The sequence below is a fragment of the Rhipicephalus microplus genome, chromosome 9 (assembly GCF_043290135.1).
Source record: "Rhipicephalus microplus isolate Deutch F79 chromosome 9, USDA_Rmic, whole genome shotgun sequence".
Classification (NCBI taxonomy): Eukaryota; Metazoa; Arthropoda; class Arachnida; order Ixodida; family Ixodidae; genus Rhipicephalus; species Rhipicephalus microplus.
In genome coordinates this window covers 32,013,701-32,039,514 of record NC_134708.1, presented here as the reverse complement: position 1 = coordinate 32,039,514, position 25,814 = coordinate 32,013,701, and the positions used below count along the sequence as shown (strand labels likewise).

At 47.9% G+C, this 25,814-nt stretch overlaps 1 protein-coding gene across 3 annotated transcripts in view; it reads right to left on the bottom strand.

The window, feature by feature from the left end:
- The window catches only part of LOC119164969 (uncharacterized), a 507,466-nt gene that overhangs the window by 241,964 nt on the left and 239,688 nt on the right, over positions 1-25,814 (bottom strand). For all 3 annotated transcript variants that reach the window (XM_075873424.1, XM_075873425.1, XM_075873426.1), the window contains one exon: positions 23,316-23,363. The gene's annotated coding sequence lies outside the window, so the exon portion shown is untranslated. The remainder of the gene's footprint in view (positions 1-23,315; positions 23,364-25,814) is intronic.

Here is a 25,814-nt window from a genome sequence, read left to right as displayed (position 1 = left end):
CAATGCGAAGCCACCGGCGTCCACACGCACTAACTAGGTGACGTCATCATAAGTAATTCTTCGCCTATCGAGGAACGCGGAACTTTTCGTTACTTGCGTGCGTGCAACTGGGACACTCGTCAGCGTCTTTGTCATACGCAATCAGTGCTAACTTGAACTCTGACGTCATATTAAGCAGCGTCCTTGTGGGACGCGGATCGCGTATGGCAGACGCCGATGAACGCCTCTTGCGCGTGCTCGATATGCCATAGAGTTCCGCGTTCCTCGATAGCAAACCTTCTATGCAGGTCCACTCGGGCTGATGATACAGTTAGCGCACGTGGCTGCCGATGGTGCCGCATTGTCATGGTAAAGCGACCGTTTTACGACCCCCTTAAAGACCTTTGACGCAAAAAAAAAAAAATTGGTCTGCCTGACTGCCTGTCTGTTCAAGAAACACAATTGGCCGACCTCCCCAAAATTATCCACGACACCATCGCGCGTCATATGGAGACTGTCATCGCACAGGTGACACAAACAGTAACTCACATTATCCAAAAGTGGATACAAGACAATCCACGCGTCCTCAAGCGCGTAGGGCCAATTAGGGACGTTAATCGCCCCTCAAAATTTAACAGAGTGACTCCAGATGAGTCGGACTTTTCTGAAGACTCCAGTACGTCAGCACAGGGTGCTGGTGAACTGAGTAATCTTAACAACACAACCCCACCCTCTATCTCCGAACATGGCCTCCAACCCTAGGTCGCGAGCCAGAGCAACTCAGCCGTTGTTACTAACACAGTGGAACTGCAGAGGTCTCAAGAACCACAAGAAGCGGGCTCATTTCCGCCTCTATCTTGAGACCTTTGAGTTCCTTGTTGCCGTGGTTGCCCTTCAGGAACCCGGCTCGGACGTCAAACTCACAAATTACACTACATTTCAACACAACCCGGAGACATGTATACTTGTTCACAAGCAATATACCGCCCAGGAAGTCACACTCCCCACAACACCGCCTTTCCCATACACAATGGTGTCGGTGCTGCCTATAAGGCGATCTGACCCACCTGTTCATATTTTAAACATTTACTGTCCCCCAAAGCTTAAGAACGTCACGTTCAGCGAAACTTTCACACAAGCTATGCAGGTGGCAGGACGGGACCCCCTTCTGATCGTCGGCGACTTCAATGCCCCAAGCAGGTTATGGGGTTACCCACGAGAGGACACGCGTGGAAGGAAGCTTGCGGAACTTCTTTCTACACTTGGACTCACCCTCCACACTGATCCCGCCAGCCCAACACGTGTAGGCAACTCTGTTCAACGAGATACTTGCCCGGACCTCACAATTACACGCAACATACGCCATGCCGACTGGCTGAACACACAGGACACTCTCGGTAGTGATCATTGTGTATTGAACACAACTGTGTACATGCGTCCCTTAAAACGCCCACTTACACAAGCTCGTATCCCAGACTGGACAACTTTCCGCACCACTCTAGCTATTGTAGACCCTCTCCAGTCGGGATACGACACCTGGTCTAAATCACTGACGTCTACACTGAAACAACACGAACAGCTGATACAGCTCACGGAAACTCAAACGGACGTGGACAACCACCTCCTCCATCTTTGGCAGGCCCGCCGCAGCCTCACCAAACGATGGAAAAAACAGAAACATAACAGACGCCTCAAGAAACGCATCCTAGAACTCACGGAGCAAGCTGCGGAATATGCTGCTCAGCTAGCCGACACTAACTGGGTGGACAGGTGCAACACGGCTGCACGCCAGATGTCTGGTCGCAACACGTGGCGCCTGTTTCGCGCTCTCATCGATCCAACACAAACACGCACGGAAACTCAACGTCACTTACATAAGGTCATGCACAACTTTACAGGAACGACAACACAGCTGGCAAACACGCTCAGGGACCGATACCTGTGCACCACCAAGGACCCCCGGACGGCCGCATACTCCTACGCAGGCAAAAAGAACACGCAGTTGGACACCCCGTTCCAGCTCCACGACCTCCAGGCGGCCTTACGCAAGATGAAGCGTGGCACTGCACCAGGGCGTGACCAGGTTACGGTCAAACTGTTGGCCAATCTTCCCGACGCAGCCTACGCCACGCTCCTCAAATACATCAATAGCATTTGGGACGGAGAAACTCCTCTCCCTCTTGAATGGAAATCAGCTCTCGTGACCTTCATCCCGAAGGCAGGTAAACCTATTGACGTGGAGAACCTTCGCCCCATCTCCCTCACGTCTTGTGTCGGCAAGCTGATGGAAACGATGGTGCGCGACAGACTCTCCGAGTTTCTAGAAACACAGCACACTTTTGCGGACACCATGTTTGGATTCCGCCCTCAGAAGTCAGCCCAGGATATACTTCTACAGCTCCACCATGACATATTAGATCCTGTTGAATGCCCCCACAATGACAAGGTAGTCCTGGCCTTGGATCTTAAAGGAGCATTCGACAACGTGAAGCATGAGGTAATCCTTGACCACCTCAGTCAGACCAACTGTGGTTATAAAACATTCAATTATGTTAGACAGTTTCTTACAGACCGTCGAGCCTACATACGCATACAAGATGAGGAACATGGGCCTTACGTCATCGGCTCGAGGGGAACTCCTCAAGGCGCGGTCCTCTCTCCCCTCCTATTTAATATAGCCATGCTTCATCTTCCCCCCAAATTGGCTTCTTTACCAGGGATACATCACGCTCTTTACGCGGATGATATCACGATCTGGGCCACGCAAGGTAACCTGGGTCACATGGAGTCATGCCTGCAAGCAGCAGCGACTGTAGTCGACGACTACGCAACCTACTGCGGACTCCAGTGTGCCCCGGCTAAGTCAGAATTTGTGCACGTACGTCCCTCCCCTCAGGACACAACTCAGCTCCATATCAGTCTTCCCTCGGGACCGATCCGTGAGGCCAAGGAGATCCGCGTCCTTGGCCTCTTCATACACCACCAACGCAAGGCCGACACCACAATAGCCAAACTTCGCACGGTGGGAGACCAGGTGGGCCGTATGGTCCGCCGGGTCTCCAACAAGCGGGGCGGATTACGAAGCAGGGATGCAATGCGGCTTGCCCATGCTTTCGTAACGAGTAGAATACTCTACTCGACTCCCTACTTGCACCTACGCAAACACGAGGATGATCAACTCGAGGTCATCCACCGTAAAGTTATCAAGCGGGCTCTCGACCTCCCTATCACCACGTCCAACCAGAGACTTCTGGCCCTAGGCGTGGTGAACACCTACCGGGAACTTCGAGAAGCCCACCTCGTTAACCAATACACGCGCCTTGCACAGACCCATTCCGGTCGCCGCCTCTTGGACCGAATACACATCAAACACGATTACTATATTGAGGAAAGGGTGAGAGTGCCAGAACCTTGGAGACGCGCCCTCCGGGTCCGACCCCTTCGCCGCAACATGTCCAAAGAAAACCACAGTGGTCGCCGCCAGGCGCGCGCGGAAGCGTTGCAGCGACACTTTGGTCAAGAGGAACACGTGTGCTACGTGGACGTTGCCGGCCCGCACCATGGGGGGTGGTATACTGCCGCAGTCATACACAACGCAAACACCGTAAACGGGCTCACTTTCAAAGCCTACAGCGCAACACACGCGGAGGAGGTTGCCATCGCTCTGGCTCTCACCTATCCCTCTTCTAAACATATCAGCACCGACTCACGAGGGGCCTGTCGGAACTATCAGCTAGGGTGGGCTTCACCGCTTGCTCAGCGCATACTGGAACCTAGCTGCCGATACGTTAATCCAACTCCGCGAAATCTGGTTTGGGCACCCGGTCACCAAGGACTCAGGGGTAACGAACAGGCCGATCAGGCCGCCCGCGCACTCTCTTCCCGGGCTATCTCCCTGTCTTTGGAAGCCTACTCGCAATCAGACAATTCGGCCCTTTCATTCAAAGATATTACCAATTACTACAAGGAGGAGCACCGGCGCTATCCAGACCCTTGTAAGGGACTGCATCGCGCTGACGACCGCCTCCTTTTAAAACTGTTTACCAATACTGTACTGTGCCCGGCGGTGCTAAAACATTTCAATTCATCCTTTGATGACACGTGCCAGTTCTGTGGTGAGGTGGCTGACACCTTTCACATCGTCTGGGCGTGCCAGTCTAATCCATCTATCCCCCCCAACCCCAATCCCACGAGAGAGGACTGGGAGGCGGCCCTGCTCGGCTGTCAAGACCTGAAGGCCCAAGAGGCTCTGGTTCAACGTGCGCGGGCGGCGTTGCTTGCCAATGGAGCCCCGGAATAGGGGTTCCACCTAGTGCTGTGAGGGTAGGAGGCCAATAAGGCCCCAACCCAATTACCTCTCTGTAACCATTTAATGGTTATTAAATGTTTTCACCACCACCACCACCTGTCTGTTCACTTGTTTGTTTCTCCGCCCTTAACGGTACTCTAAACGCCACCAGACGATTCCCCAAACGGGCGACCCCATCCGCAGCGTCCACTAACATTGCTCAAGCTTCAGCATTCGTACTTGTGCGATTGTCAATCAAAAAGCGATTATTGCGCATATCTGAGGCACCATAACAACACGTCAATATTCTGTTTGTGTGTCTTTTTACTAGAAAAGGCATACACAAGTAATTGTGAGGACAGTAGCGTTTATCACGCTGCACCGACCATGCAACGATTGCAGGAAAATGCAAATGTTTTCAACGCTTTGCTAAAAACGACACGGTGGTGGCACCTACCCGTCGCCTCGCGTTCTACACCTTATCGCCTCCGAGACGGGTGCGCACGCCGCGCGCTTCGTTTTCCAAGATAACAGCCAGATGGCGCTCATGTCTCACGTGTGACGCGACTTGATGCGCTCGTTCGCTTCCGCTGCACGCTTGAGGGCACTCTAACGCAGCGCCTCCACAATACCCTTCACCGATTTTCTGGCGCAGAACATCCAATAAACGTTTTTTTTTTCACTCTCTCCAGACGCATAACTATCGTATTTCGACGACGTTTGCAGCGCAACATACAGATACGGGGCCAATATCTTATTAAGTGACAGCTCATTAAATGACGCTTAATATATATGTATAAAGTTGCACTCACAGACATAAGCAGCCGTTTGCACATGCGCAACGATGCCAACTGGAACATGCGTATTAGCAACACCAGAAGCTGATAAGAAGCACTGATGCTCGCGAGGGTGCTTGCCCTGGACGCTGCTACATAAGTCAGGTTCAGCGCACGGCAGCTAACCACAATTGACGTTAACCCGACGTGACGGTTGTATCAAAGGAGTGCGTATGTAGAGTTTATAAAGTTGGGTAGGCAGCACTGCAACCACTATTGACACTTCACGAAGAATAGCGTCTATTTGAAAAGTATAGTTGCTTGACCGCAGCTCTGTGGTGAAATGCTTCATGTCCACGCGGAATGCTTGGGTTCGATTCCAGCTGAAACCCTGACATTTATTCCATGTTCTCGGTGGGTGGACGCTACCGATGTTAGGTACCCCTTCACGCTCACGCGTTAAAATTGCGCGTGTGTGTTATCGTCATTCCTGGGCAGATGATAAGTGTCAGTCACCTGTGGCACATACCTGCATACCAGCAGCACATACACTTCCGTGGGTATGTGCCACTGTCTGGCGGGTAGTGTTTGACGACGTACGCGACGGGATTGTGACATTATTCATGTCCTGACCAGCGCGTCGTATTCGTCAAACCATCTTACCCTCCCATGCTATAGTTTTGGTTGCCGCCAAGTCAAGGGGGTGACCACGAAAGCACCCAAACGAGAGCGGTTAGATAGATATATGGATAGGTACGCTCAAAGCCGCCGAAGTTCGCTAAGAAATGTTAAAAACGGTGGCCCATACCCGGGTCCGGTTGTGTGCCACTGGTGTGCGGGTTACATACTGCAATCTGTGTGTTTTAACGAGAGATGAGACATTTGAAGCGTGCACTATGCTTTTTCGTTATATAAATGTCGCAATCATTATTTTTAACGCACCACTGATGTGATACAAAGCAGGAGAGGGGGATAAAACTTTATTGGAAAAAACCCGGCGGCCTTGGAGAGACATTTTTGAGCTGGAAAAAAAATCAGAAATGCTTGCCTCGAAATCATCGAATCCGGAAGCGTTGTCGGCGCACGGATGAACAAAATTTATAAGTTAACTATTTATATATTTTATTTTCGCACAGCGTATTGCAAAAATTCAGATAAAAATTGTGCGTTTCGATCGAAATTCTTTTAAACCGTCTTGGAAAAAAAATATAAATTGAAAATTCATTAATAAAAACATGTTAAAAATAGACCAACTACACTATGGCTTTTCTGGCGGCTATGTAAAATAATATCTAGAACAAGCATTTCCCCAATTTGGTTCTGCACACTACACCAATCCCATTTTTACGACATCTTTCTTTATCGACAGCACTGCTTGATCTCATCCACACCGTCATAAAGCTCGGGACGGCTTTAAGCTCTCCCATAGTAGAGTACCCTGTGCTCTGAATCGTTACCCCCTTTTTCTTACCCCCCCCCCCCCTTCTCGGATAATTTATCTCAGGCCTCGGGACGGCATTATGCTCTCCCATAGTAGAGTACTATGTACTCTAAATCGTTAAACACATTTTCTAAACACACACGTCATTTTCAGCGGAGCAAACCAGAAGTCAGCTCAGTCGGCCTGCAGTCCGGTCTAGCTGTTTTTAACGGGACGGCACAGTGCTCTCCCATAGTTGAGTACGAAGTACTCGAAATCGTTAAACATTTCTTCTAAACACATTTTCTGCCCGCCAAGGGACGCCTATTTGCTCTCCTGTAGTAGAGTATGAATATACTGCAAGTCGTTAAATACTCCTTCTGAACACATTTTTTCTGTTCACTAGGCCTCACCAAGTGCGAGGCTCACGAGGCGGCTTTGTGCTGTCCCCAAATGTAGTACCAAGTACGCAAAGTCATTAACCCCTTTCACAGCGAAAGCTGTTGTGAGATCATAGAGAGCTTTAGTTAAGTGTACGCAATACTGTACGTGCGGAACGTGCTGCGTACGCTACGCTCAAGGCTGCGTCCTACAGCACTCGTTTACCGTACGCAACACATGAAACCTCTACTGCATCTGAGCGTCAACAGCCCCGCTTTAGAGTGTTGCTTCACGCCATCTCGTGGAGACGCAAGACGTTGTGATAACGTATATTCGTCGACGCTACACACAAGTCAAGAAGGCATGACACAAGGCATATTTTTCGAGGAGGAGTGCCGGTTTGGGGTGTTGAGGCTATGGGTCAACTAGCAACATGAAGGACAGAGACGACGAAGACGATCGCTCACTGCCATTTTGACATTTATTGTTTGCTACAGACGTTCTCTATGATCCCGAGACAAACGAAAAAAAAAAACCAAACTGGGGTTGCACAACGTTAAATACAAAAAAAATGCCCCCATTTGCGGCGGCGTCTTCACGCGTCATTCTTCACGTCGTGACGGCTGCTTTGACAATGATGAGGGCGACGTGTGCGAGAAAAAAATGACGTGAGCTTCTTCGAACGCGTCCCACGTGCATCCCCATGCACGCTAAATGCGTGACCAGAACTAATCATTACTTTCTAATGCTTGCAGTACTTTTGCAGGTGATCATTCAGACATTTTTAGGGTTAGACACACGCAGCAACCATGCACCACAGTTCAAAGGGATCACACCCACATGGCGCCCCGTACACAACCCACAAAACCGTCGCGGTGCATTCCGTCACCATGGCGTCTCTGCTTCTTCGCAAATGCGTTGTGCAATCTCCCAACGTGGTGGCACGGTGGTGGTGCCACCTGCCCGTCGCTTTCCGTTCTACACCTTATCACCTCCGCGACTGGCGCGCATCTTTCTGCGCGGTCGCGCATGCCTTCGTTTTTGCCAGATGGCGCCAGATGGCGCTCGTGTCTGCCAGATGGCGCTCGTGTCTAACGTGCCTCGATGCGCTCGTTCGCCTCCGCTAGACGCTCGAGGCACTCTTAACGCAGCGCCTGCAAAATACCATTCACCAATGTTCTTGCTCAGAACATCAAATAAACCTTTTGCTCACTCTCTCCAGGCGCAAGATCTTTCGACGACATTTACAGTGTAACATGTAGATTCGGGCCCATTTTTTTTTTCTTTTCTAAACGACATCGGTCGTAGGGTATGTCATTTTGCTATATGTGATACCTTGATGCTCTCTCACATCATCTCTCATTACAGTTGTGTACTAAGTACTCTAAGTCGTTAAACAATTATTTAAACGCATTATTAACGAAGAGGTGTTTCGCGAAACTGGGACCACTTATTATTCTCCCATAGTAGGATACATCGTATGTAATAATCGAACATTTGTTCTGAACACATAACACAGATACGGGGCACAGGTCCCCAATAGTGGGACTACATGTGTAAGTCGTGCACCTTTGTTTCTAAACTTTCAATGACTCGTTCCATTGCTCGAAGAGAGGGCTTAATCTCTCCGATAATAAAGCACACGAAGTAGGTTTAAAAGTACCTCTTAAACTTGGGCAGTGCTCAAAATCATATACCACGCGGTTATAAGAAAACAGTCTAAAGTGATGGCCACATAAGTAATGGCGCTCCGGTCTACGAGACGTCGTAAGGGTCTCGCTAAAATCTGACTTCACAAACGCCAAAGTTAGAGACGTCATCACACGACATAATTGTTCGGTAAAACGTGGGCTGACTGTGGAAGCATCGCAAAACTACGTCACGAGGCGCAGGAAGCCTCCCTTGAAGAATTGAGACGGTTCTTACTTGGAAGCTTTTGCACGGCAAATATCGGGGGGCAAGCGTTAGTTTCACCCTTCCCGGTCAGGTGTCGCGACAGATTCCGCTCCACAATTCTCTTTCAAAGTCTGCTTAGGGAAGCGTCCTCTGCATTCGCAGACATCGTCATTTCCGTGACGGAAGTGACGTATACGTCTATTCTCGGTGGAGCCCGACACCAGACATGTGCGTGTTAGAACGTCGAAGCATCGTAAAGGACGCCGTGTCGCTAACGTACCTGCCGGAAGGTAACATGGCACTGCTCTAAAACATTACACGACGACGGATCTCGCATCGGCGCCGCGACTGCCGCTTATCACGCCACCGCGGCCCGTACTATGAAGTGCTGTACGTACAAAGAGTGCGATAAGCTACGCACTGCCGTAGGAACAAAGTGCCCTGAACACTGAAAGCCTCGTGTAGTACCAAACCTCAAGCAAAGGTAGGAACATCTGTGCCTCTCCTCCTACACACCTCGACAGCTTGCATTACCACTCGAAAGGCAGTGTATAAACAGCACCGCTATATCGGCGACTGTTTACAAAGGCCGAAAATAACGGAAGCTTCGCATCGCGACAGGTGACCGGTGCGACGAAAGAAAGCTGTCCAACAAACTGAGTGCACGATAACAGTTAATAGCCCACACAAAAAAGGGGAGGGGGGCGGACAAGATGTTAGAAATACAACTGGAAGCGCTGATCTTCAACCGAGCTGTCAGCTGAAAAGCTAGAAAGTCGGCATATTTATTCCTTACTTTTTTTCCTTATTCAGATAACCTCGACGTCTTGAGTTGTTACGGGGGCGTAGTGGTCAAAACTACGCATTCAAGAGCAGCGAAAAACGCTTATTCTTTGCATTTCGACACGAAAACAGATTGATAGATATGTGGGGTTTAACGTCCCAAAACCACCGTACGATTATGAGAGACGCCGTAGTGGAGGGCTCCGGAAATTTCGACTACCTGGGGTTTCTTTAACGTGCACCCCAAATCTGAGCACACGGGCCTGCGACATTTCCGCTTCCATCGGAAATGCAGCCGCCGCAGCCGGGATCCGATCACGTGACCTGCGGGTCAGCAGCCGAGTACCTTAACCACTAGACCACCGCGGCGGGGCTAGACAAGAAAACAGGCGATGCGAACTCCGTTTTTCGCACGCACACAGTTCTTTGTAGCCGTTTACAACGTGATAAAACATGGACGCTCGAGTTTCGCCTCCAAGAGTATATAAACATGATAGCATAACCGCGCATCGCGCCTTCGGAACTGCTATAGCTTCGCGTCTGTTGTCGGTGCATACCTTAACCGTTGATTGATTGATATGTGGGGTTTAACGTCCCAAAACCACCGTATGATTATGAGAGACGCCGTTATAGTGGAGGGCTCCGGAAATTTCGACCACCTGGGGTTCTTTAACGTGCACCCAAATCTATACCTTAACCGCGCCGCAGGGAAACGGACGACTACGAGCGTAACACTGGCTGTTTCAAAAGAGGCCTACAAAAACTAGTGAAAATAAGGTTGTTAAGTGTTCAGTACACCATAATTATTTCTTTCGCGAAAGAGCCAGGGGACCCACTATGCGCTTTTTGTAAAAGAACGCGCCAACATATATAGGCATCTGCTCCCTTTGTTGATGATTTAACAGCTGATGATGCTTTAACAGCTGTTGTTTAATTTAACAGCTGATGCTGGTTAAATATCACTAAGCCCTTTTTAATGAGTGAGCCTTTTAAAACGTCTATTCGTGACGCAATTCACGTGTTTTGACATCTGGCGCGATTTTACGCGTCTGCTATGAAATATTGCAGCGCAGAGTTCTGGTCGCTACTTGGTCGCCGCCGGAGAGATGACGCGTACACACAGCAGATCCATAGAGTTGCTCCTAAACCGATTTATTTGGCTTTGTGTTCATAATAGACGTCGTACACACTTGTACGCTGCATAACTCTAACAACTCGGAGCAGCACCCGCTGCAACCTGCTCTCGTGGCGTCTCCGATGCGACTCTCCGAGACAAACAAAAAAGGACCACTCAGAAGTATCCGTTCACCACACCCAATCGGGTGTCACGAATTCAAACAGGTACACCCAATAGCGGGCGGTCTCCACCGAGTTACAACTCGATGACCACCGTCCGCCTAAACACAAAATGACCTAAACTAAAGTAAAAACATACTACAAGCTACCGCGACATCCGTTAGGCTTCCGCCGTACAGCCCACCCCGCATACCTTCAGGCGCCGCGAATGCAAGGCCGTCTGCAGTCCCCTAAATGGGAAACAGACCCTCGCTGGAAGGAAGATAACGAGCTCGTACAACAAAGCCGGTGAGCCACTCAAGGACACCACCGCAAACCCTGCTCCTGGGCCGACCCGCGACATTGGAACGAGCCAAAAGTTGAAAGAAAATAGCTACATCTATATCTACGCGACAATATTACTTGCGTTGAGAAGACTCCGTCCAATACATTGCATACATATAGTGTTTTCTTTCGAAGTAATTTCGAGAAAATCAAAGAGAAGTCGTCCCATAATTCAAGTGTAGGCACGAACTTATTATTGTCAGCATGCCTACTGTTTATTTTAGCAAGAAACGGGCACCCGCGGTTCGAAATGAAAACCACGTGGTATCACTCCCTCGCACAGTGCAACGGCAGGCGACGCGCCTTTTCTGCATTCATAGGTTGTATTCGAATCTAAGTTCAGATATTGCGCGCGTGTGCTGCCGAATGTGCTTGATTTATCTCTCTTTCCTCTCTGCTCTCCATCTCTCATCTCCTCCATCCCCCTTCCATGCGCAGGGGAGCAAACCGGCAGCCTATAGGCTTGTTAACCTCCCTGCCGTTCTTTTGCTCCTATTTTCCTTCCTTCCTTCCTTCCTTCCTTCCTTCCTTCCTTCCTTCCTTCCTTCCTTCCTTCCTTCCTTCCTTCCTTCCTTCCTTCCTTTCTTCCTTCCTTCCTTCCTTCCTTCCTTCCTTCCTTCCTTCCTTCCTTCCTTCCTTCCTTCCTTCCTTCCTTCCTTCCTTCCTAAGTTAAGATATAAGCTTGAAGTTTACTTTCTAGAATCTACGATTTCTCAAATCTGCGGTGTCGCCCTCGGAAAGAAAGAAAGAAAGAAAGAAAGAAAGAAAGAAAGAAAGAAAGAAAGAAAGAAAGAAAGAAAGAAAGAAAGAAAGAAAGAAAGAAAGAAAGAAAGAAAGAAAGAAAGAAAGAAAGAAAGAAAGAAAGAAAGAAAGAAAGAAAGAAGCAGCGCTGCAGATCGGATTTCGAGGTCAGGTCGTTTTTACCTCGGCGCCAAGGGTATCCATCCTCCATACCAGATTCGCCTCTCGTCGACGGGAGCATAAGTTTCGGTCCCGATTCAAACCTTTATCTGGCTCGTACATGACGACAGGTTGAGGTCGAGGGGTCGCTATCGTCGGTAGGCATGCGTGCTGCGTACGGCACGATAACATCGATAACATTGCTGGCAGCCATATCGACAAGAACAATACCGAGCCAGATTAAGGCAGAACCCGAAGACTTTAATCAACGTTATCTGATCCCCGGCGCGTACGCCGGGGGATTAAGGGTTTTTTTAAATTTCCCAGAAGCGGCTATGTTCGGGCACGGGCGTCAATAACTTTAAGCAAGCGGTGTCTTTTTTGTCGTTCTTGCTTTTTGCGATATATATAACATCGATCGGCAGCACTTCGCGAGAAAAGAAGCACGATTAATCTGTGAAATATTTTTTTTTTCTTTTCTTCACCAGCTCTCAATCGCAACTTAGCCGAGACAAAAGAAACCATGGCGAAACGATGGAATCTCCGCAAATAATACGTTCGAACGCGAACATAAATGAATTGCAGAGAAAAGAAGCGGATGAAAGAAGGAACCGGCGCTCATTTTTAAACCATGACGAAATGAAATAGTCTTATCGTTCGGTCACTACTTTGGTCGGCTTCCATCAGCGCGCGTTCATCTTCGGAGAAGAGAGCACCGCAATTGCGCTATAAGTGGCGACGAAGGAAAGCGAACATTTATTTTTTTTTAGGTCCAAAGCAATTATAGCACCCTTTTCCTCGCCTCCACCACACCAACTCACCTCTTTTCAAACAAGCCCAAAAAAATGCAGAAATTCAGCGAGTTTTCGCTTTCTTCGCAAATATTTTTATTCATAACAAAAACGTTGTCACTCGAATACGGAAGAGAGTTCAGAATATCGCATTAATTGTTTCATACGGCGAGAGAGAGAAAAAAAAATTTTCATTTGAATCATTGAGAAATGACGGGTGGGGCTCTCAGTCCAAAGCTCCGACAGTCCCTGCAGCGTCCCGTGCCCGACAAACCAGCGCTCGATGGCCACTCGGGCTTTGGTCACGTAGCATGGCCTCCCAGTCTAAACGTCGGGACCACTATATACGGTCAATATAAGCGCAACTATGAAGGAAAATACATATTTACTTTTTTAACATTATCTCCGCTCGGTTTACTTCATGCTTGCCAACACGTGTGATTAATTTTACATGTCGACTAGCCCAACGTATGTTTCACTTCAACATTTACCTATTCAAAGTCACTGATACACACGCTATGGCCGAACGTGAGGGTCACTCCGGTTCCTTTTTATGAAGAGCTGCTCTGCGGTGAAACCACCACGCACGCCTACCTACCCCCTTTCTTTTTTTTTTTGTTCCCCCTTTCATCCTCAGTAATCCTTTTTTTTACGCGATAAAGGAGACCATAACCGATTGGCCAACTACCCACCTCCTCCCCAGTTCTCCTCATCGACCCGCTTCTCCTCAACACTTTAAGCTCTTCTTACGCATCAATTTCGAAATAATCCACGAACCACGTACGAATCGCCTAACTCAGGGCTTCCCATTCGAGACGCTTCACTTAACCGAACGAAGCATTGTTGAGGCAAAGACCCAGCCGAAGTATGCATTACACAACCTTTTCTCTACGCCGTCCCCCTATCCTTCACTTCCAAGCACTCCGCGCACATGCAAGGTGCCCCCGGTCACCGTGTCTTCGAGATGATAACGATGTCGCCATCATAACACCTCTCCACTAAACTCACCACACGAGCTTGCCTAATCGTCAACAGCGGTGGCATGTTCTGCAATCAGGTTCTTTGAAGGTGTGTAATTGAACCCCTCGTAGTCCGTGCCGCGGAACAGCAATAATTATTTGAAAACGTGCTTATTGATCAGAGCGAAGCAACGAAACACACGGATGAAGAAAAACGCAGGACGAATGCGCTCTAACTAGACAGCAGCTCGTCGACTGTCGTCTACTGTTACTGTTACAAATAAAGGAAGAAGGGGCACGAGCAAGAGCCGCAGGCGCTGGCTCGCTCTGTCGTCCTGTTTCCTTTGATTCAGCGAAACGTTCGGGTCCTGGTATCCTCTTCGTTTTCCAATGTTCACTCTGCTGCCGAAACCTACCCGGTCTTCTGGACATCGACTTTCGCCAATGGACCAATACCAAATACAAACACACAACGGTTTCTACTGAACCACCATCGCCAAGGCCATATCGATGCTCGACGCCCAACTGGCCGACTCAACAACTCCCGCTCCCAGGCTCCAGGAGCTCCTCGCAATCATCGTCGCGAAAGACGCCCACCTAATGAACGTCCACAGGGAGATCCATGCTTACCTCTACTACGAGGACTTGGAAGCGGACCCGACCACAGCCAGCGAGTACGAGGACAGTCGTCTGCGCTCAAGAGACAGTTCCCCGCGCAACCAAGCCGCAGCCACCAACTCCACCCGTACCCGTCGCCTTCACATCCACTGCACTCAGTAAGCCTGCCGAATTCACATCGCAGCCCACGTGCACCGCGACTTCGTCTTCGACTAGTCTATTGACCCCTCTGGCCTCTACGTCGCAGTAGGCCACGACTTCGCCTTCGACAGGCTTGCCAACTTTAACACCAACAACTCCAACGAGTTTTGGGTACGCCGAAAGATCTGCCACTTTCCACGCGAGCCACGGCGATTCGGTGCAAAGACTCGTTCACAAGTTCCGTCGTGGAGAGTTCAATGGTCAAAAAAAAACCCCATGTGCACCATGCGCCTCGACTACGAGGACCCGGTTTTTTACAACCTGATCCGCAGCTTGCCAAAGTAGTCCTACTTTCCAGATCCAAAGGACGAACGCATGTACTATCCGTCGGGCGGCACCATGTAACACCAGGACTTGCTTCAAAAGCCACAGTAGACGGAACCCTACTTCTTGTCCTACAAGCGCCTCAAGCCTGATACTGGCGCTAGAGCCACGAGTTAATCTTGCTCCAAGTCCAAGCAAGTCGACTATCGGGACTGCGAGCAGCTACGAGCCGCACTCAATCGAGTACGCGCACAGCATTGGCGCCTAGGACGCCACCGAACACCTAACATCAGAGACCTGCGGCGGATGTACAAACGCCACACCGCACAGCTCCAGAACTACGCCATGCGCATAATGTAAGGATCCTGCGCTAACGAGGACTTTCGCGAAGCGGGGCACACCATGATCGAGAAGTCGTTGGGAGAATCCCGCAGCGACGTCTGCAAGAACGCCGCCATGACTCAGACTGGTGCACCCGAAAACTTAAGCTCCATTGCGCCATCGTTCGCATCGCCGAGACGGACGTCGACAATCCGCTACCAGCCACAAAGCACGTGGACGAATTTCTGTTGCCATCGAACGCCGCCGAGATTCCCTTCCTTGGCGAGGTCACAGCCCAACGGAACCAGAATGCTTCAACATCATCGTCATCCTCTTCGAGTGAAGAAAAATGATGTGTGTCGACCGTGGAATCTTCATGCAGCTCACAAGCACCTGCAAGCCAGGCACACGTTCATAATAATCTGACACCCAGAGTGGTGAAGCAAAACGTAACTGTGCAGCACTTACAGAAACTTCCAATGCAACACCAGTAGCACACAATGAACATGACTTTCAAGGAGACATCTTATGAGGGAACCTCGCGATTCTAAAAGCAGGCCACGATCTTACTCTTCATACTACAAAAAACGACGCAACAAGCGCAAAAGCTACCAGAATGAGCTAAAGATGACAGAAGACGTGACCACAAACTTCTCTTAACTCAGAAAAGAGAATGAAACCACTTCCTCCGCAAGACAAGCCGACACCTCCTCAAGCTTAAGCGGCATCCATGGGCAGCATTGTCGTGTGGTAACACCTCCAAGCAGACTCGCTCGAAGCGTACTTTCTTCAAGACCACTCAACTTTTCCGGCCGCGGGAGTGTGTTAAAAAATAAAACAAGGAGCACTGGCATATGTCTCGTGCTTCGGTGCTTGCTATGTGCCTCGCTGTACTGTATTCTATTGATTTCAGCGCTGAAAGCACGCAATTTGCTATGGCAGTTGAATACGGTCAGGCGTCAAAGGCAACATAACGCAGGGTTGGAGACAGTAAATGAAAGAGGACCTGGAATCGGCCGTGGCCAAAAATACAAATGAGCTACTTCAATTATTACGCTGAAAGTGTCCGAGAAGCGGTAGAGCTCTCTTTCGATACGAAGCGGCACATAAAGGAAGTATCCAGCCAAAGACCAAGCAGCAAACGGGTGAGATGAAGCAGAGGATTCGGCGAAAAATAGGCGGACGAAGTGTGAGTGAGGAAGGCGTTTCTACACGTGGAGCAACGAGGGCGGGAAAACCTACTTGAGCTCTACTTAAGCCCCCCTCCTCCTCATTTCTTTCCCTTCACTCGTTACGCTCCAACGCCGAATGAAAGCGTGGCGGAGTGATCAATCACAAGTGGCTCCTGGCACACCGGTAAGGTGGTGGAGTATTCGACGATGCTCAAACGGGAAAGGAAGAAGGCCGCTAGAATGCAACAAGAGAGAGAGAGAAAAAAAAGAAAGAAGCCCGACCACTCGAAAGTCTCAACTGCCCTCTCAGCTGCGATGAGGCTGAACACGCTCCGTCCGCGCCGCAAGAGGGAGAATCACGTGCAGCAACCATGCCTTTGCAATGACATCTTAATTCCTTTTCAATATGAGCAGGTGCAGGTACTACTACTACTACTACTAATAATAATAATAATAGTAATAATAATAATAATAATAATAATAATAATAATAATAATAATAATAATAATAATAATAATAATAATAATAATACCCACAGTTTTACGCGACAGAACCACGATATGATTGTGAGACGTGGTACGCGGGCCTTCAGCATTTCATCTCCAGGCCGAGGTTGAAAAAGGTTAACTAAGAAGTGCAACTCGACGTCCTTCGGCAAGCCGAGGATGCCGCCAGAGCTCAAGGACTCAAGGGAGCCACCTAGGGGAAGGAGACAATTCTTCCACATCTTGCCATTTTTTTTTTCTTTAATATTAAAGTTATTTACTCATGTGTAGCGGGCGTCTTCGGAATGTGCTATAGCACTTTTGTGCTGCATTGCTACACTGCTACGATGTAACTAGTTTTCGATGTGACTACGCTGCGACTCAAGTTGACCATTTGCATGCATCCCATTGAGTTCCACTGTCCCGGCATAAGCTAAATGCGGATGCCGTACACTTGATCATAGAACAGAGCTACGAATGAACTGTATCTTGAGATAAGGCAAATCGTGGTTTTTGATTGTAATAGGAGTGCTCCAGTCTTTTCGTTCGCGATCACGTTATGAAGTTTCTAATGGACAAGGTCGTGTGTTCCCGAGCAGTCGCTCGTCCGTGTTAGCATGATACACAAAGCAAGCATATGGACGCAGATTACACATGCTACAAATGCACGGGCACGATAAATTGTCACGGGGTCGTGACGTAGGTCAGACATCAAACTGTTTATCTGGCCGAACTGGTGTCCGGTGAACGGAAAGTCAGGTTACAGTGATACATACTGGCACTAACAGCGGCGAACGTTGATCGACTCACAAGAGGTGAAACGCGTCGGAATTTATACACGTGCCGTCGAATATTCCAGTGTTACCACTAGCGGCCACGCAGGATCCAGAATAATCTGTAATGTTCGTGTGGTGCGCGTAATTGTAACAAAATGATCTACCACAGTCTCGGAGCTTTTCGAACACTCTACAGGCGCGAATTCGTGTTCAGAACTGCAGTGTAACAGGGCGATAACAAAACTTGAGGAAGAAATGTGGCAATATATATATATATATATATATATATATATATATATATATATATATATATATATATATATATATATATATATATATATATATATATATATATATATATATATGCACGATCATGCATCTACGCACGCGTGACTTTCACGCACAAGTTTGTAGCCATGTATAAACATACATCCGGAAATTAGAAATGTTCGGAAGGAAGCTCTACAGCAGCTCGATTTCAGAATGAGTAGCCCTACGACTTGCAAAGAAAGCAAGCATAAGCTAAAATTACAGTCACACACGTAACGCAACAAATTTCCTAAAGCGCTTGCTTATTTAAACGAAGCTATACTTCACGCTTAACGAAGCCCGAGTACTGATAAGAATGCACACAGACTAAAACAATAGTGGACTCACCGAGGAGAATTAAGTCGTCACGAGTGAATTGATTAGAACTAATCAGCGTAGAGTCCATCATTTTTCTTCCAGCGGCTACGTTTCTGATTTGCGCCGTTCTCCGTCGCGCGTCGTCTGCATACTTTGAGAAGCGATAAAACGATCAGCTCGTCTTTCCACCGCGATTCCATGCATTGCGGCACACTTCAATCGTCTTCGGACATCGCTTCCTTCTTTTTCGGGCTTGTGGGTGTGGCATGGCAAAAATAGAGAGTTTTAGTACTGCGGAACGGTGCTACGTACGCATCACGCAAGCGCCTTGCGTTACGTGGCGTCGTTTGCCACTAATCGGCGTTTAGTACGCCGTAGTACCCGCGTACGTAACGAGCGTGAAGGGTGTTGCGCCATCTGGTAGATCAAAATAGAAGCACGTGTTGTTGACAGCCAATGTAAACCAATCCAAGTGTTATAGCCAGATTATGGCCATATTTTAAGCCACAGAGCCGGTCGGTGCTTGCCTTCGATGCCGCCATTTTGCAAAACGAAGTCTCGCGCTGTCGCGAACTTGTTCGAGAGCGGCGTGATCACCTCGTACGTACGCACGCACGCATCTCGTGCGTGCGTACGTAGCGGCTGCGTACGTAATGCGATACGTGCGCGTTGCGGTCTGCGCATGCGCACTACGCAGAACCTGGCGTCCTTACGTACGCAACGCCGCCACGTACGCAGCGTACGAAGTACTAAAACTCTCTAATAAAGCAACTATACGTGGCCGCTGCTCAACGCGCGCAACGTGGTAACCTATCTACTTTCAAGGTTGGCCCAGTTAGCGCCATTTCCAGGCGCGGCCGCTAGGTGGCGAGCGCTCAGTTGAAGTCACGAATAGGCACCCTACTGGTCAAGAGAGATACGATGACCCGCGGAAGAACGGTTCATTTCTCTAGGTGTAATCGATGTCTGCGCTCGGGCATTGATGTCTTCTGTTATACGTTGGACTGGAAGATTGAGGCGTGACATCTTTACAGCAAGATAGCTTGAGGCACTACGGAGATTCACTATGATCTGCATACGCTTGCGTCTCGCATACGACTATTGAATTTACATACGGGCGTCAGTCGTTTCGTAACAATGGTTTACTCAACGCAATAACAATGCGGCATGCAATGCGGTTAAGGTAACTCATCAAGCAATGTTTCGAATAACATGTATTACCGCAATGCGCGAAATCTACCGCAATAGTCGCGTGTAATGTACAATATTCACGTGAATGAAAAATGTGACTTTCGACGCGTTTTTCAGCAAGGAATCAAGTGCTGGACTAAAGCGAATGCGGGGACAGAGAAGTTTCAGAATACTGCTACTGCAAATACTTTCTTCATATGAATGTTGCAGAGATATTTGTTCAGAGACCAGGTAATAACCAGGGAAGCATTCGACGTTCATGTAAGGTATGTAGCACGTAGTGCAGCCTGAAATAGGGCTTAGATATAGATTCGGCAAAAAAGCTGTTGAGTGGCAGCGTTTCTGACCATTGATTTCTGCTCCTCACAAGACGGCTTTACGCTCTCCCATAGGAGAGTACCTAGACCTCTAAATCGTTACACCCGCTTTTTCTAAACACGTGCGGCGTTTCTAGCCACGACGGGAAAGGCTGCTCGCTGCCGTGTCGCCGTTGCGGGGACCCACATGACACCGCCGCCTGCACCATCAGGCCGTCGTATCCCTAGGCTGCGTCCAAAAATTTCCCTCCACTTCATCCAGGAACGCCGTCTAAGAACAGGTGCGACGGTTCGTCACCGCGAGCCGCGGTAACCGACCACGACCAAGGTGCGCCAATGGCGACGCTGCACCAGACTCCCACTGCGTTTCCAACGATTCCGGACCTGGTCATTCCTCCAGGTTCTGAAAACGCAAGTTACCCGCGTCCTGTGGCCATTTCTGAGGAATCGCAGGCCAAGCCCTCGTCGGACAAGGCGCCTCGTGAGGAAGGCGTCTCAGATTTCCAGAAAAAAATTCGCAGATCCCACGTACAGTGGAATCAATGATATGAGAAACACGACGGCGAAATGTTGATATGTCACTTTAAAATCGGCACAACTTTCGAAGTGGAGGTAAATGATGCCGTGCATGACTTCCGTGTCATGATTATCATGTTTGGATGTGTCGTTTACCTTGGTCATCTATTCACGTCACGTGATACCAAATTTAGTATATGTTGAGCTAGCGAAACGACCGCAAGCACGCTATGAGCGTGGTGCGTTGTCATGTTGTTACAGGACACGCATCTCATGGTTATCATATTTGCACCAATCACACACATTCGTCATCGATTCACGCACTGTAATACAAAATTTGGTACATGTGCTGCTAGCGAAACGGCCGCAAGCGCATCATGAGCGTGGCATGTAGCCATGTAGTTAGATGACACACATGTCATGATTTTCATGATAGCGTCTGTCCCTTGTGTTCGCCATGCAATCATGTCATACCATACCAGTTTTGCAACATGCCATGTGAATGAAACCACCGTAAAAGCTGCAGGATTATAAAATTTAAATCATGACGTTTATGACATACATGTCATGATTTTTATGTTAGACGAGTCAAGTATGTTCTTCATGCAGTCATGTTATGCCATACCAAGTTTGGTATCGATACCATTATCGAAACGGCCAGGAGAGCTCAATGTCGTAGGCGGCTAGATAGATAGATAGATAGATAGATAGATAGATAGATAGATAGATAGATAGATAGATAGATAGATAGATAGATAGATAGATAGATAGATAGATAGATAGATAGATAGATAGATAGATAGATAGATAGATAGATAGATAGATAGATAGATAGATAGATAGATAGATAGATAGATAGATATATAGATAGATAGATAGATAGATAGATAGATAGATAGATAGATAGATAGATAGATAGATAGATAGATAGATAGATAGATAGATAGATAGATAGATAGATAGATAGATAGATAGATAGATAGATAGATAGATAGATAGATAGATAGATAGATAGATAGATAGATAGATAGATAGATAGATAGATAGATAGATAGATAGATAGATAGACAGACAGACAGACAGACAGACAGACAGACAGACAGACAGACAGACAGACAGACAGACAGATAGATAGATAGATAGATAGATAGATAGATAGATAGATAGATAGATAGATAGATAGATAGATAGATAGATAGATAGATAGATAGATAGATAGATAGATAGATAGAAATAGATAGATAGAGACAGACCGATAGATAGAGATAGATATAGAGACCGACATATAGACAGATAGATAGAGATAGATAGATAGACAGATATATAGATAGATAGAGATAGATATATAGAGACGGACAGATAGATAGATAGATAGATAGATAGATAGATAGATAGATAGATAGATAGATAGATAGATAGATAGATAGATAGATAGATAGATAGATAGATAATAGATAGATAGATAGATAGATAGATAGATAGATAGATAGATAGATAGATAGATAGATAGATAGATAGATAGATAGATAGATAGATAGATAGATAGATAGATAGATAAACCAGGACAGTGTAGACATAAACCAGGACAGTGTAGACACCTTTGTACCATCCTCGCTCAAGAACCTGGACGCCAAACGCCACCGGGTAACTACTAGTGACTTAGAAGCCCCCAGCTGAGACAGAAGTCTCCTGCGGACTTCAACGCGATCCCGGAAGCCCCGAGCCTCCGGTAGATCACCTGCCCGCAAAAAATGACGCAGCCGCTCGCGGGGCACCGGCTCCCACGCCTGCTAAAGGTACTCCTGCATTTGCGTGATCCTATATTACGTTTTAATTTTGCCCAGGGCTCTTGCTCTAAAAGATTTAGGGGCGAAGTTCTTTATAGCGGCACCCATTTGTCCCTCGTAGCCGTTGTAGTGTGTAACGAGTATAACATTTTGACCTCGAAGGTGGTGCCGGTGAGAGATTTCTTCTGTGCGTTGTTGAACAATAAAAAATGTGCTCAATGTACATGCGAATGGCTGCTGATGGGGAATGAGAGACAGGAGCATTCGGCTTTTAGTTAACGCCACGCTGCGAATTTTTATTGTTCAACAACGCACAGTAGACAAGACAGGGTTGCTACGTTATACTCGCTGGGAGTAACCTCCTTGGTTTTAGAAAGGTTTAGCGAGCGTTGAGCTGCAGTGCAATGAATACAATGAACTAGTATATACCATGAACTCGAGGTGGTTAAAGGTGGGAAGTAGATACGAAGCGCAAGCCGTAAGAAAGTGTGCTTGTGCCACCTCTCGTTTAGTCCTTGGAATGTCCGCTGGATGGCGGTGCTTCTTTATAAAGAATATATGATGAAAAGATGCGAGATGGTGGTACTTGGAGTGTTAAATAGATGGACGAACGGACACACGGACACATGCATGGATGGACGCATGAACGGACGCAGGGGCGGATGCATCGACGAACGCAGGGACGGACGCACGAACGGACGCATGCGCGGACGGGCGGATGGACGCATGGACTGTCACACAGACGGACGCATGGACGGACGGAAGCGCGAACGAATGAACGGACGAATACTTAGCCCCACTCTCCATCATTCACACCGTGGATATGCTGCCAATTTTTTTTCTACCGACTTTGTGCTAAGCAGAGCCCATTGAGTTGTTATATATGATTTCATTTGTTACTTTTGTTTACTTTTGTATTACTTTTTGTTTTTCTTCTACGTTTTTTAAATTTTTGTAGCTATTACAGTGGTTACAGTCGTTGGCGTTTAACCATGTGTTTCTATGTATGCATGTACATTTTCTCGTTGTTTCAATGCATGACGCTTATTATTCTTACCTGTGTATGTATCCACTCCTGACTGGGCCCTGAATGGGCCTGTAGAATTTTATAAATAAATAAACAACAAAAATAAATAAATAGTGCCAACGGAGTCTGGTACGTTGGTATTTGGAACACATTTGTACCAGCCGCAGAAACACACTGCAAGCGAACGGAGGCTCATTAAAAAATTTAAAAAAACACTTACCAAGGCCCTGGTAAGCCCAATCCGTCGCAGACGCATGACGAAGGACGCCTGCAAAGAAGGAACATAAATATATTATTATCAATAAAACAAAATTCCGCATCACGCAGTAAGGATATCTGGGGCTCAACGTCCCAAAACCATGACATGATTACGAACGACGCCGTAGTGAAGTGTTCCGAAAATTTTGTCCACCTGGAGTCCTTTAACGTGAACTGGCATGGCACAGTAGTCTGCACGGGCCTCTGGCATTACGGCTCGATCGTAATCAGTCTACCGAAGGCGGTATCTAAACCGCGACATTCGGGTCATAATCCGAGAACCACAACCGCTGATTCACCGTGGCGGACACCGCATGACGCAGTAGATGGTAAAGGACAAAAAAAAAGAAAGAATATACATCAGAGCCGAAAGAAATGCCAGCACACGCAATGAGACTAACTATAGGGCACGAACGAACGTGAGGGCGCTATTTTTCTTTATATTGTTTACCTTTCTTTCTTCGTCTCGGTGACTTAGTGAGATCACTGTAGACAATCCTCCGATATCGCTATTAAAGCAACCTTCGAGCGTCCCTTCATTTTTATTTTTATTTGATAATTTTGTTTCACTGTTACCGCATAGTTTGGAAGTATTCCCATTTTCGCTCTTTACCATTCCCCCTTGCTCTTTTTTTTTCGGCGCCTTTCATTTCTCCATTTGCAATAATTATTTAAGGTGCTTACACGGTGCAATTAGAGATTTGCAATTAACTACAGCCAGCGAGTTGCAACACGCTGGCTGTAGTTAAGCTGACCCCAAGCCTGAACGAATGCAGCGACAGACGTTAAATTGGCAAAGAAGGCACCGGTAATGGAGAGAATTTAGTTCACGCACACTTTTTTTTTCTACATAAGTGCCACTTTGCAGTGTTACCATTTCGAGTAGAGACGGCATGTTGCAACTGTTGTTGAGCGCGACTGTATAGACGATTCGAGAGCTTAAACTCCACTGCAAACTCCCTTGCATTGTAGCGTTATGCCAGACACCGCAGTCGTGAACGTGAAAGGGCGGATATGCCATCTGGCGGGTCGAAAATGAACCAGGCAAGCGTAACATTGGTTCCGCAGATACATGCCCCCTTTTAGCCTTTACTTCTATTTGAGCAGAAGTTTTCGGCAGCAACTTAATACCCAGTTGCCTTTCTGATGTCTCTTTTTCCGCAAGGACATTACGCAAAACTTTACCAAGCCAAAGCAACGCATGGTGGTGCTGCGACTCTGGACAGGCAGCGTCATCTTTGGTAGAAAAGTAGAAATCGGGAATGCATATCGCGCGTTTTCCCTTCCCGCCCATGCGCTGCCGCTCGCTTACGCGCTCGTGCAGAGAGCGCGCGCTGCATTTGAGTCACCTCACAATGTAACGCCTGCAGTGCGGCTGCATAAAGATCTCTGAGCTGGACAACCACTTCCGAGAAGCGAATCTAACAAAAGGAGTAAAGCTCGTTACTCAAGTATATGATGTGGAGCAGACGACGAAAGACGAGGACGCCCGAGTCACGGCGAAATGCATTTCTCAGGTCCTCCGTGATAATACCACACACGGCGTATGCCTCGAAATAAGTCTCAATCTGCCGTGTACTCTATCGATGTGGTGTGTGGATGTTTACCGAAATTGTTGTTTTGATGTGTTATCTAGCAGTGGAAGCCGTGTACTGTCATGTGCGAACGTTTTCAGCGTGCTAAAAATAAATAAATAAAGCCACAGCTTTGCCGCAAAGGTGAAGCAATGAACGCGATAGCAACAAGTTGAAAGGTGACGCGCAGAATGGAAAGCAGATAGAAACGTGCCCCACGCCAGGGGGCCGGTCCTGCCATATACTCGCAGGCGCACGCTGCGTTGCTTTGACGCATGCGCATTTAAGCGCATCCGGCGTCCCTTCATCTCGAAAAAACGCAGACGCAATGCTGTCTGGGTAACGTACTGGCGCCAAATGCAGCATGTCGCATTTGGCGCCGGTTGCCGTCGGGCCGAGCCGACGAACGCTGGTCGCGCCGGTCGCGCCTCGCGTCAGAACTATAGAGTGCTCACGTTTTGCTAACGTAGCGTCGCTTTGCCCAGCGTGCGCACGTGTCAATGCTACGTCGGAGTACATTGGGCCCCTCACGATGCGCTCGGGGCCGTTTTGCTAGCTCCACATATACCAAATTTGGTGTTACGGGACGTCAAGGGATGACGAAATACATGACTGGTGCAAACACGATAATCCTGACACGCTTGTCATGCAAGAACATCACAACATACCACGCTCATAGCATGCTCGCGGCCGTTTCGCTAGCTCCACATATACCAAATTTGGCATTACGTGACGTGAATAGATGACGGGGGTAAACGACACATCCAAACATAATAATCATGACACAGGAGTCATGTACGGCATCATTTACCTCCACCTCATAACGTTGTGCTCATTTTAAAGCGACATATCAACTTTTCTCATTCGTGCTTCACATATCATCGATC